At 42.5% G+C, this 9,896-nt stretch overlaps 1 pseudogene; it reads left to right on the top strand.

Moving 5' to 3' along the window:
- The first annotated feature begins 232 nt into the window (after positions 1–232).
- Positions 233–2,322, top strand: LOC137234933 (cap-specific mRNA (nucleoside-2'-O-)-methyltransferase 2-like; annotated as a pseudogene).
- The last annotated feature ends 7,574 nt before the right edge of the window (positions 2,323–9,896 follow it).

The following is a 9,896-nucleotide window of genomic DNA, read 5'->3' as shown; positions in this document are numbered from 1 at the left end:
TTCTAATTTCTTATTCTTTGTTTCATTTCAGATAACTATTAAACATAATTGCGTCGCCGCCGTCGTGCAACAAAATAACTAGCGTAATACTTTTGTTTCCCAAACATAACTTCGTAACTTTTTCCTAATTGTTCGTAGCGGATTTTCGAAGCAATATAATTGTTTAGAAAAAATAGATTTAACTAAATAATCTTATAATTTAAACATCGAACCAAATCACCAACTCTCAGTTATGGATTACTCAATGGAACGTTTGGTGCCGCGTAGGCCTTTGTACCAAACTGCTGCAAGTCCCGGTGTGGATTCCCATATTACTAAATAGCAACAGGAAATAAATCGCGTATTCGAAAAAAAATTTCACTATCAGAAGATGAGAACAGTTGGACATTACCACCACCGAGAGACTTGCTTGGTGAATTTTATCAGTTTGAATAACTGCAGGGGCTGAAAATCAAATTGAATGATATCAAGTGTAAATTGAATGACTATGCACTTTAAGAATGGAGCCAACATACGGGACGACAAGACCCCACACATGAAATTCCATGGCGACTTAAAAATGAAGCCAAAGCTGAATTTGTTACTGTAGCTTGGTGTAAATTCTTTGAATGCCTGCATGCCTTTCCGCTTGTAAAGGGTCAATGCATTTATACGAATTGCCGGGAGCTTTTATTGTGGCTTTAAATCATTTTTTGTATTCAACGTATAAGCGGCAAGAGGTTCAGTGGCGTTGGCTTTCCACTGCGTTCAATCCGTATTATGAAGGCAATCCTACTGGCGGCATGATTACAAATGATCGCTTTATGTTTCACACTTTTAATAATTGGCTAATGCATGATGATTTTACTGGCAATATTATTGATCGTGGACATATTGAGCAAATGCAGGCGAAATGCAAAGAACGTTTAGGCAACGATGTTAACCTAATTACTGCGGATGGTTCTATAGACTGCGCTGATACCCCAGATTGTCAAGAGGAAGTTGTGGCAACGCTACATTTTGCCGATATCACAGCTGCTTTAATTATATTGGCGGAAGGTGGCTGCTTTGTAGTGAAAATGTTTACGCTTTTTGAATCGACAAATGTTTGTAAACTCTTCTTGCTTAATTGCGCCTTTGATGCAGTGTATGTCTATAAGGCTGCTACTTCGAAGCGTGGCAATTCAGAGGTGTATGTCATATGTATTGGTTATCGTAAGCAAACACCTCACTAGAGCGAGACTTTACAATTTACGCTGAAAAATGTAGGATGTGCTAATATACTACCACTATTTCCCAAATCTTCCTTACCAACGGATTTTCTGCTGCAGCATGAGGCATGTGCGCGTCTCTTTATGAATTTACAAATTCAATCTATGGAATCAAATATTCAGGCATATGAGATTAAACCTACACAACATCAAATTACATATAAACAACAATTACGTACTGCTATAGCAAATGAATTCTACAAACGTTATAAGGTCTGCAACATTCCAGAAGAAGATAAGATTTTATATGGCTACCCCAAAACTGATGAACTCTATAAATCTACGCCTTTCTGCCGAGGCTCATACTCCGAGCGTGAAAGGGCAAAGATTACTTCTCTGGAACAACGCATATTTGAATTACATTGTGCATAAAATTTTTATAGAAAAATCATTAGATAATACGCATGATTTTGTGTATGAAGAAGTGTCAGCCAAAATTGCAACGGATACTCTTGATGTACTACGTATCTATCGTGGCGATCCATTTGCAGAATTACATAGCAGCATGTTTGCTCATCCTTATATAATGCAAATGCATCAGAAATTGAAAGATATCTTTGGGTGTGATCCCATATCCATTATCAAATATATATGTGTTGTGGGTGGGAAGGAAATTTCACTAAACGATAACCACGTTCCAAGCTCTTCCCGCCATCAACAAGAATTATTTTTAACACTTTTCGATGCTATTTGCGAAAAGCCACCGAGTCAACTAGTTTTTACTAACACTGCATTTTTAGCACACCTTTCAGTATCTATATCACGTTATTTGTCCACATACATTTTCGAGCGTTTAACGCTGTGTGGTGAACCTCATTTCCAAATTAAGCTGCACACCAAGAGTTCTAAGTATACACCAGAGCAAATGGATACATTGAAAAGGTTACAAACTTTGCTCGGCGATGATCCAAATGTGTTATACGCCATTCCTATTGAAAATTTGCATCGTAACGAATTTGCAAAAGCACTTCATAATTATAATAATCAACTGCTTATGAATAATTTTAAGTTAAGTAAATCTATGTCTTTTGAGTATTTATGTACATACAAACAGATATTGATATCACCTTAGTCTTTACGTGTAGGTACTGTGATACATGGCTCCAGAAATTCTTGGCACGTCGGCTATATTTCTGACGACGGACGGTGCTACTGAGTCACTACTGACTTTGGCAGAAGAGTTGAGCTTTTGTGCGGGCCTGCTACACAGGGAGTATTTACCCTTTTATTCTGATATTTCGGAAGGCTCATTCCCGTTTAAATATCCATTGAAGTGTTGCGAATAAAACTTTAATTTAGAATATTTGGAACCCGTTAACCTGATACTACCTCGTGAGGTCCAAAATATTTCAAATATAAAACGATTCCACACATTCTTAAATAGAGACGTAGGTTCCGAGCATACGGAGTGAATAACTTAACGTACTCAATGAGTACATTTCGTTATGGTATCTCCATTGGTTTTAACGACATTTTTACGCGAATCGATCGACTAGGCGAATTTTGACGTGGAGTGATGAATGTTAAATTAGGTTTCGGATGGTATAGGTGTCTGTACTTTTCATAAAATTACTTATGCCCATCCACTCTTATAGATCATGGCATAGTTAGTAAATTCATAATAAAGGCAAAAAATGTTCTAAGCGATTACACAGTTCAGTACTTATCAGCTTTTTGGAAACTAAATTCTATGGGCCGAGGACGTTTACGTTCTGTGGCATTAGGGTTCTGGTGGTTCTCTCGGGGGAGCGAGGGAATTTGGGTTGATTTGGTGGTTTGAAAATATAAAAAGGCTGAAGGCCCTTAGATTCTGCAGCAGATCGGTTCGCCCTTCTGCGGTAGGCTTTTCTGGTGTCCTCGTTATGGGATAACGAGTGAGTTGGGATTGTCTGTTGTCCTCGCTCTGGGTGAGCGAGTGAAGTGTGGGATTTTCTGTTTAGGGGCCCCCGGTTAATATTGTTAAAGAAAAATAGAAAAAATGCTTTTTGTTTGCGAGCTTTTGGTAAGCTCTCCCGCGTCCTGGTGCATCTCGCTCCATTTCCCCATTGCCCACCAGTAGTCAGGTTTAGGATTCCCTTCGGTAGACTCGACACGAGACCGGGGGTAGTGAACAAAAAAAAGAAGATGTAGGGTCGCCCTCCGGTAGACTCGCACCATCATGAGACCGGGGGGTTGATTATAATTAGAGCCTCGGGAGAGACACAAGCTTAGGGATAGCGGGGCATCACGGCGCGTGGTTGAACGCGTCTTTATGTCCCGCGCTCCCTTTCCCCATTGCCATCGCGTAGTACGTTTTAGGATTCTCCTCCGGTAGACTCGCACCATCACGAGACCGCGGGGTTGATTATAATATATGGCTCGGGAGAAACGCAGGCTTAGGGATAGAGAGACACGAAGACGCGGATTCCTTAATATGCTTTCCATGCTATCACCAACAATGGGCTTCTGATTTTAGGTAGTCGGGGGAAATAGAATTTTGGTTTTTGGGGTTTTGTAAGGCGGAATTTGGCCATATATTTAATCCTCCTTGTCGTGGGACGGAAGGAGTACCAATTTCGTAATTGGTCTAGTTATTTGTCTCTTGGTTGCATGAACGTCAACAACACGCACACGGTTATCAGAGCCTGGGTGTGTGTTGACGATTCTCCCCATTCTCCACTCGTTGGGTTGGAGGTTGTCCTCTTTGATAACAACTAGGTCTACGGGTTTTAGATTAGATTGTGGATGTTTCCACTTTTATCGTTTCTGGATCTCGGTGATATATTCGGTTTTCCATCGCTGGCAGAAAGTGTGATGGAGGGCTTTGTGTTTCTGCCACCGATTGATCATCGAGGCAGGGCTCTCACTATCATCCGGCTCTGGCTGAGCCAGTAGATGGCTGCCAGTGAGGAAATGACCTGGGGTAAGTGGCTCTAGGTCCGTTGGGTCATTGGATGCCGCGCTGAGCGGCCGCGAGTTCAGGCATGCCTCGATGCGGCACAAGAGGGTATGGAATTCCTCGAAGATGAATTTGTGTGGTGAGGCTATCTTTTTGAAATGGCTTTTGTCGTTTTGGGTTTTTCGTACCATTGTCGGAGTACATACATATTTTTCGGGCATCCGCGCCTAGATATGAAACGGGCAAATACCGCTAGAAATGATGGTGTGCTGGCCTCCAGATGAATTGCTCGTGTGGAAAAATACACGAACAGGCAAACATAGCCTTTGGATAGTCGACACCCTCTGCCCCGATAACTTTTAATGTCGAAGGGTCCGGCGAAGACCACTCCAGTATTCGTGAATGCACGGCTGAATGTCGTGCGTTCGCGAGGGAGAATACCCATAAGTTGGGTCTGCGCACGCTTTCAGTGTATAGTGCAAACTTTGCAATTGTGAATTGTTGCCCAAAACATGGTTTTGATGTTAGGTATCCAATATTGGGTGCGTATCAGACGAAACATGAGTTGGGTTTCCCCATGCAGACTTTGTTGATGAAACATTAGGACTGTCAGACGGGATAACCCGCAGTTGTATGGGAGGAGGAATGGGTGGCGTTCATTAAAAGCTAACCCCTCTTTCGCCCCGAGTCACCCTCCTACCCGAATGATGCCATGTTGGTCTAGGTAGGGATTAAGTGGGAGTATTGCACTTTTCCCTGCAATTGGTTTTCTGGCCTTTAGATCATTATATTCGGAACTATAATGTTGTTTCTGATAGATTTTAATTAAAAGCCGTGTAGTGGCCTTGAATTAGTCAGGGGAGATTAGGTGCGGCATGACATGGAATGAATTTTTTGTTTCGGGGTGAGTTCTTCGGTAGAACCTTATAACGTATGAGAGCACCCGTAAAGCCCTAGGTAGGTCTGAAAAGCGTTGGAGAACATCGGTAGTATTTACTTTTGTTGTTGCGCAGGTCTTCGCCCTCTTTTCCTCTACGGAGGTGATGTAGTCACTTTCTTGTGCTGGCCTTTGGGAAGTGTCTTCTTGCAGCCAAGAAAGTCCTGCCACCACAACGAACTGTTGACCAACTCAGACGCAGGTAATCCTCTGCTACCTAAATCTGCTGGGTTCGATTCTGAATTTACGTGCAACCGGTTCTTATTTCCGACCATGTCGATGATCTTGGTGATCCGATGTGCGACGAAAGTGGACCAGGAACAAGGCGGTTTCCTTATCCATGCGAGGACGATCGTTGAATCCGTCCACAGGTGAACTCTCACTGGTCCCAATTTAAGGTTCCTGAAAATTGGTTCGGCGATTTCCGCTAACAGCACGGCTCCGCAAAGTTCCAATCGTGGAAGAGACAGGGTTTTCACTGGGGCTAGTCGGGTTTTTGCTAGCAGCAAGTTTGTCCAGATGTCATTATCCGTTTTCACGCTCATGTAGACGATTGCTGCGTAAACCTTCTAGGATTTGTCACAAAATCCATGGATCTCGATGTCGGTTCCTGGAGAAAAGTTGACCCAGCTAGGTATCCTTATTTCATCGATCTCATGGTATTGGTTGGTGAAAGTTTTCCATTTTTCCAGCGTACTGGTCGATACTGGGTCGTCCCAAGCGATGCCTTCTAACCAAATACTCTGCATGAGTCTTTTTGCCACAATGACCATTAGCGAAAGCCAGCCTAAAGGGTCGAAAAGTTTGGCTATAGCGAATAGTACTGCTCGTTTGGTGTTGTCTTCGCCATTTTCTAGGGTTCCTGCTTTGAAATAAAATACGTCTGAGTGAGCGTTCCATCGTATTCCCGGGCTTTTACCGAACTAGCTTCTTCGAACGCTAAGAAATCCTCGCAAATCCATTTTGGGAATGTCCCACTTGCGTAATGGGAAGCCAGCTGAGTGTAAAGCTTCGCGAATCTCGTTTCTTGCTTTGATGGTTGACGCCATTGTGTGTCCTCCAGATAAAAGATCATCTACGTACATACGCTCTCTTAGTATGCTAGCCGCTGTAGGGTGTGAATTTACTACGCCGTCAGCTAGTTGTAGGAGCGTTCTTGTCGCGAGATATGGAGCACAATTCACTCCGAAGGTAACCGTCTTTAATTCGTAAAGACCAATAGGGTCATTCGGGGAAGTGTGGTGTACAATACCTTGAAATTTGTTGTGATTTTCTTTCACCCAAATATGCCGATACATCTTTTCGATGTCGCTATTGAATACGAAGCGATATAGTCTCCATCGTAAGATAAGGATGGGTAAATCGGCTTGTAGAACTGGGCCTGGCAGGAGAATATCGCTTAAACCATTACCGTTGGCCGTAGGGCTCGAGGCATTAAATACTACCCGTACCTTTGTAGTGGTACTTTCTGCTTTAATAACGGCACGGTGGGACAGGAAGTAAAGATCCGAATCGGCGGATGGGATATTCTTTTTTAATTTCCTCATATGTCCGAGCGTATCATATTCTGACAACACTCGAACATATTCTTTACCTAAATCTGGGTTTCTTAGTAGCCGCCCCTCATTCCGGAAGAATTGAGAGCATGCGCGTTTCAGTGACGGTCCTAAATTAATATTATTAGGGTAATACTGCCTGAATGGTAATGATACGGTGTATCTTCCATCTTCATTTCGTTTCGTTGTTTCGTTAAATAATTGTTCGCAGTACCTTTCCTCTTCATTTAATATTTTATTTTTGGGTAGATTTTCTACCTCCCAGAAAGCATTTACGCAACTTCGTTGTAGGAAGACATGATGCTCTTCTTTGGATTCGGTGCTTCTATTCGACCGGTTAGTATCCAACCGAACACACCAGAGTGTGTTTAGTACATTCTTTTTTATACCGTTCATTATAATTTGGGGATATATGTCTCCGCCAAGTATGAGGTCTACGTCTTCTTTAACGTAGAACCTCTTGTTTGCCAAAACCAAGTCTGGGAATGCCTGCATAGTCATTGCGTTGATATGGCAGGATGGAAGATTCCCAGTGAATTTAGCTAGGACGAGAACGGGTGTAGTCAGGCTGAAGCAGGCATCCACTGGTGAACGTAATGCGATTTTGGATGCCTCTTTTACCTGCGCTGACACCGCATTTGTGATGCCTGAATGTATTTTCCTCGCTGGTAATTTGATTCTACGTTTTAGTCTCTCAGTAATAAAAGAACATTCAGAGCCTGAATCAATTAGTGCCCGCGCGGAGAAGTCGGTACCATTATGGTGGATGTGTACGCGAGCAGTTCCTAATAGCAAGCCTGTGCTGGAATTGGCATGGCAGGATTTGACATTCTGATTCGTTGAGGAAGGTGGTTGTCCCGATTCCTGTCTTTTCCGTGCCTGTGCCGAAGTTGATGGGGTATTATCCGCATCTTTGAAAGGGTTGCTCACCGCCGGTTGCTGAAGTGTGTCCGCATGCAGGAGCGTGTGGTGACGAGAGTGGCATTTGGAACAGTTGTACGAACTGGTGCACCTCGTCACTGTGTGTCCTGAGGATAAACAGTTCAGGCAGCCATTTGTGGATTTAACGAATTTCATCCTTTCTACCAGGGTTAAATCGCAAAAACGTGAACAGTTGCGTAATCTGTGCTCCGTAGATTTGCACATTTTACACATTGATTTTGTTGGTTGCTTGGATACTTTTGTTTGAAAAGCACCAAGTCCTTTTGTAGGGGTTTCCGTCGATTGGCGCGACGCGTTTGACTTTTGCACTTTAGACGTGGCATTCCCTGTAAAACCAGACACGGTTTCAAGTGTCTGAGAACGAATTGATAAGAATTTATCTATATCTTTCCACTTGGATTTTTTTTGTGGTCAATGCTCTGCTCCCATAGAGCCAACGTATTTTCAGGTAATTTTTTCGAACATAAATAAGTAACAATCGCATTCCAATTTGAAACGTCAATCTGATGTGTTTTTAAGGATGCTAAACAATTATTTATGTCGCGCTATAAGGTTTTGATTGAGCTGCCGCACTCGCTATCTATCTTTTTTAGATTAAACAAAATTTGTAGTTGTGAGTTTATGAGAATCCGTTTATTCTCGTATCTCTCACATAGGTTTTTCCAGGCTGTTTCGAAGCCTTCATTTGTCAAAGCACATTTCTTGACAATGTCCTTTGCCTCACCTTGAGTTTTTTGGTTAAGGTGGAACAACTTTTCTACCGGGCTTAAGCGACTGTTATTCTTATAGATGGCCGTGAACAGGTAACGAAACGTTGGCCAAGATAGGTAGTCGCCCCTGAATACCTCAGTATCGCAAGCTGGCAGGCGGATACTGTGTTCACGCGCACGCTCTCCTTCAGGTCGAACCTGACTATCTCTTTCCTGCTTCAAGGTCTTGAAGTTCAGCCATGTTCGACATGTATCGCAAGAATACGGCATATGCCGCTCTATGCTTTACCGCTGCAACTTTCTTTGCGTCGAGCGTGTCAGAACCAAGCAACTCTTCTAGGGCGTTCTCTGCTTTTTCCCACTTAGCTTGCAACTCTTTTTGCTGTATTGCAAGAGTGTGTACAGTGTGCAGATCCGCATTGATATCATTAAAATCGGCCTCGAATTCGATTATTCGATCGGCTAATCTAATGTAAGAATCCATGTTCATGGTTGAAAGGTGGAGAGCAAATTAACCAAAGGATATAAACTTTGAAAGCCTGAGCGAATCACCCAACCAGCAACTATTAAAATTACGCAAAATTGATTTATTACTCTTAGTTTGTTTCTTATTGTCTGACTTTGCAGATTATTTGTGCCTTAAAACAGGGAGCAGGGGGAATCAACACCAATGTGTATTGTGCGAAGTAAAGGGGGGTCACTCGCCACTTCAATAAATATTGTGCGAAAAACGAGGAAACTGTGTAACAAAAATTTATTAGGAAACTAGTGAAATTAACGTGATGCAAAAAGAAAATTTAAAATTGCCACAATCGAATGGCGTGAAATTTTATTTGAGGGTCAGGTTATGTGTACCTCTTCCTTGTGCTGTGTCCGGAGAGCCTTACCGCTGGTGGGGGGACAGGCCAGTCACAAGGACTCTTAACAACGTTAATGATCCGCGTTTGCACTTATTTTCTTCTTAGCACTACACAGTTTTTTCACACTTTTCGCGGTTAACTACAATCACGTATGGCACTTCAAATCGATTTTTCGCACTTTTTATTTATTATTTTAACCAAAAAAAATGTGGCAAGAAATAGTGCACTTACTTTGAACTTTTTGGTGATGTGCTGGTTTGGCGTGGCGTTGATGTGGCAAGTTGGCTTGCGATGTTGCAGTTGCTTCAGCTGGCTGTAACTTTTTCGGTGTTTTTGCACGATGGTATGTACTAATAGACTTTTTGTTGGTGGGCAAAATACTTTTCCGATAATTTTTGTGGTTGTTATGTGATTTCTGGACTGTAATAAGTACTGCATTCCAAATTCCTGTTGAAGATGGACTAAATGTTCGGCCGGGGTGCGTCTGCTCGAGAGGTAGGTGGGCGCACCGGGGTCGATCTCAGTGGGAATATGTGTATGGAATAGAAAATAAGCAAATAGACGAAATTTCTCGTTATAATATATGTGGTTTATTGGATAACTATATAAATTGGTTGGTTACAATATTACCTGAACGTATTGTTGAAAAACGGCAGAGATCGCTGGCGGCAGATGCATTTTGTACGGCTATTGAAATCCAAGAGAGCGGTTGTATAGCAAGCGAGAACCGTTGACCCGCAAAATCCTCCATTCTGGAGGGGAA

Source organism: Eurosta solidaginis, chromosome X, assembly GCF_040869045.1.
Source record: "Eurosta solidaginis isolate ZX-2024a chromosome X, ASM4086904v1, whole genome shotgun sequence".
Classification (NCBI taxonomy): Eukaryota; Metazoa; Arthropoda; class Insecta; order Diptera; family Tephritidae; genus Eurosta; species Eurosta solidaginis.
This window is presented reverse-complemented; position numbering and strand designations above follow the sequence as displayed.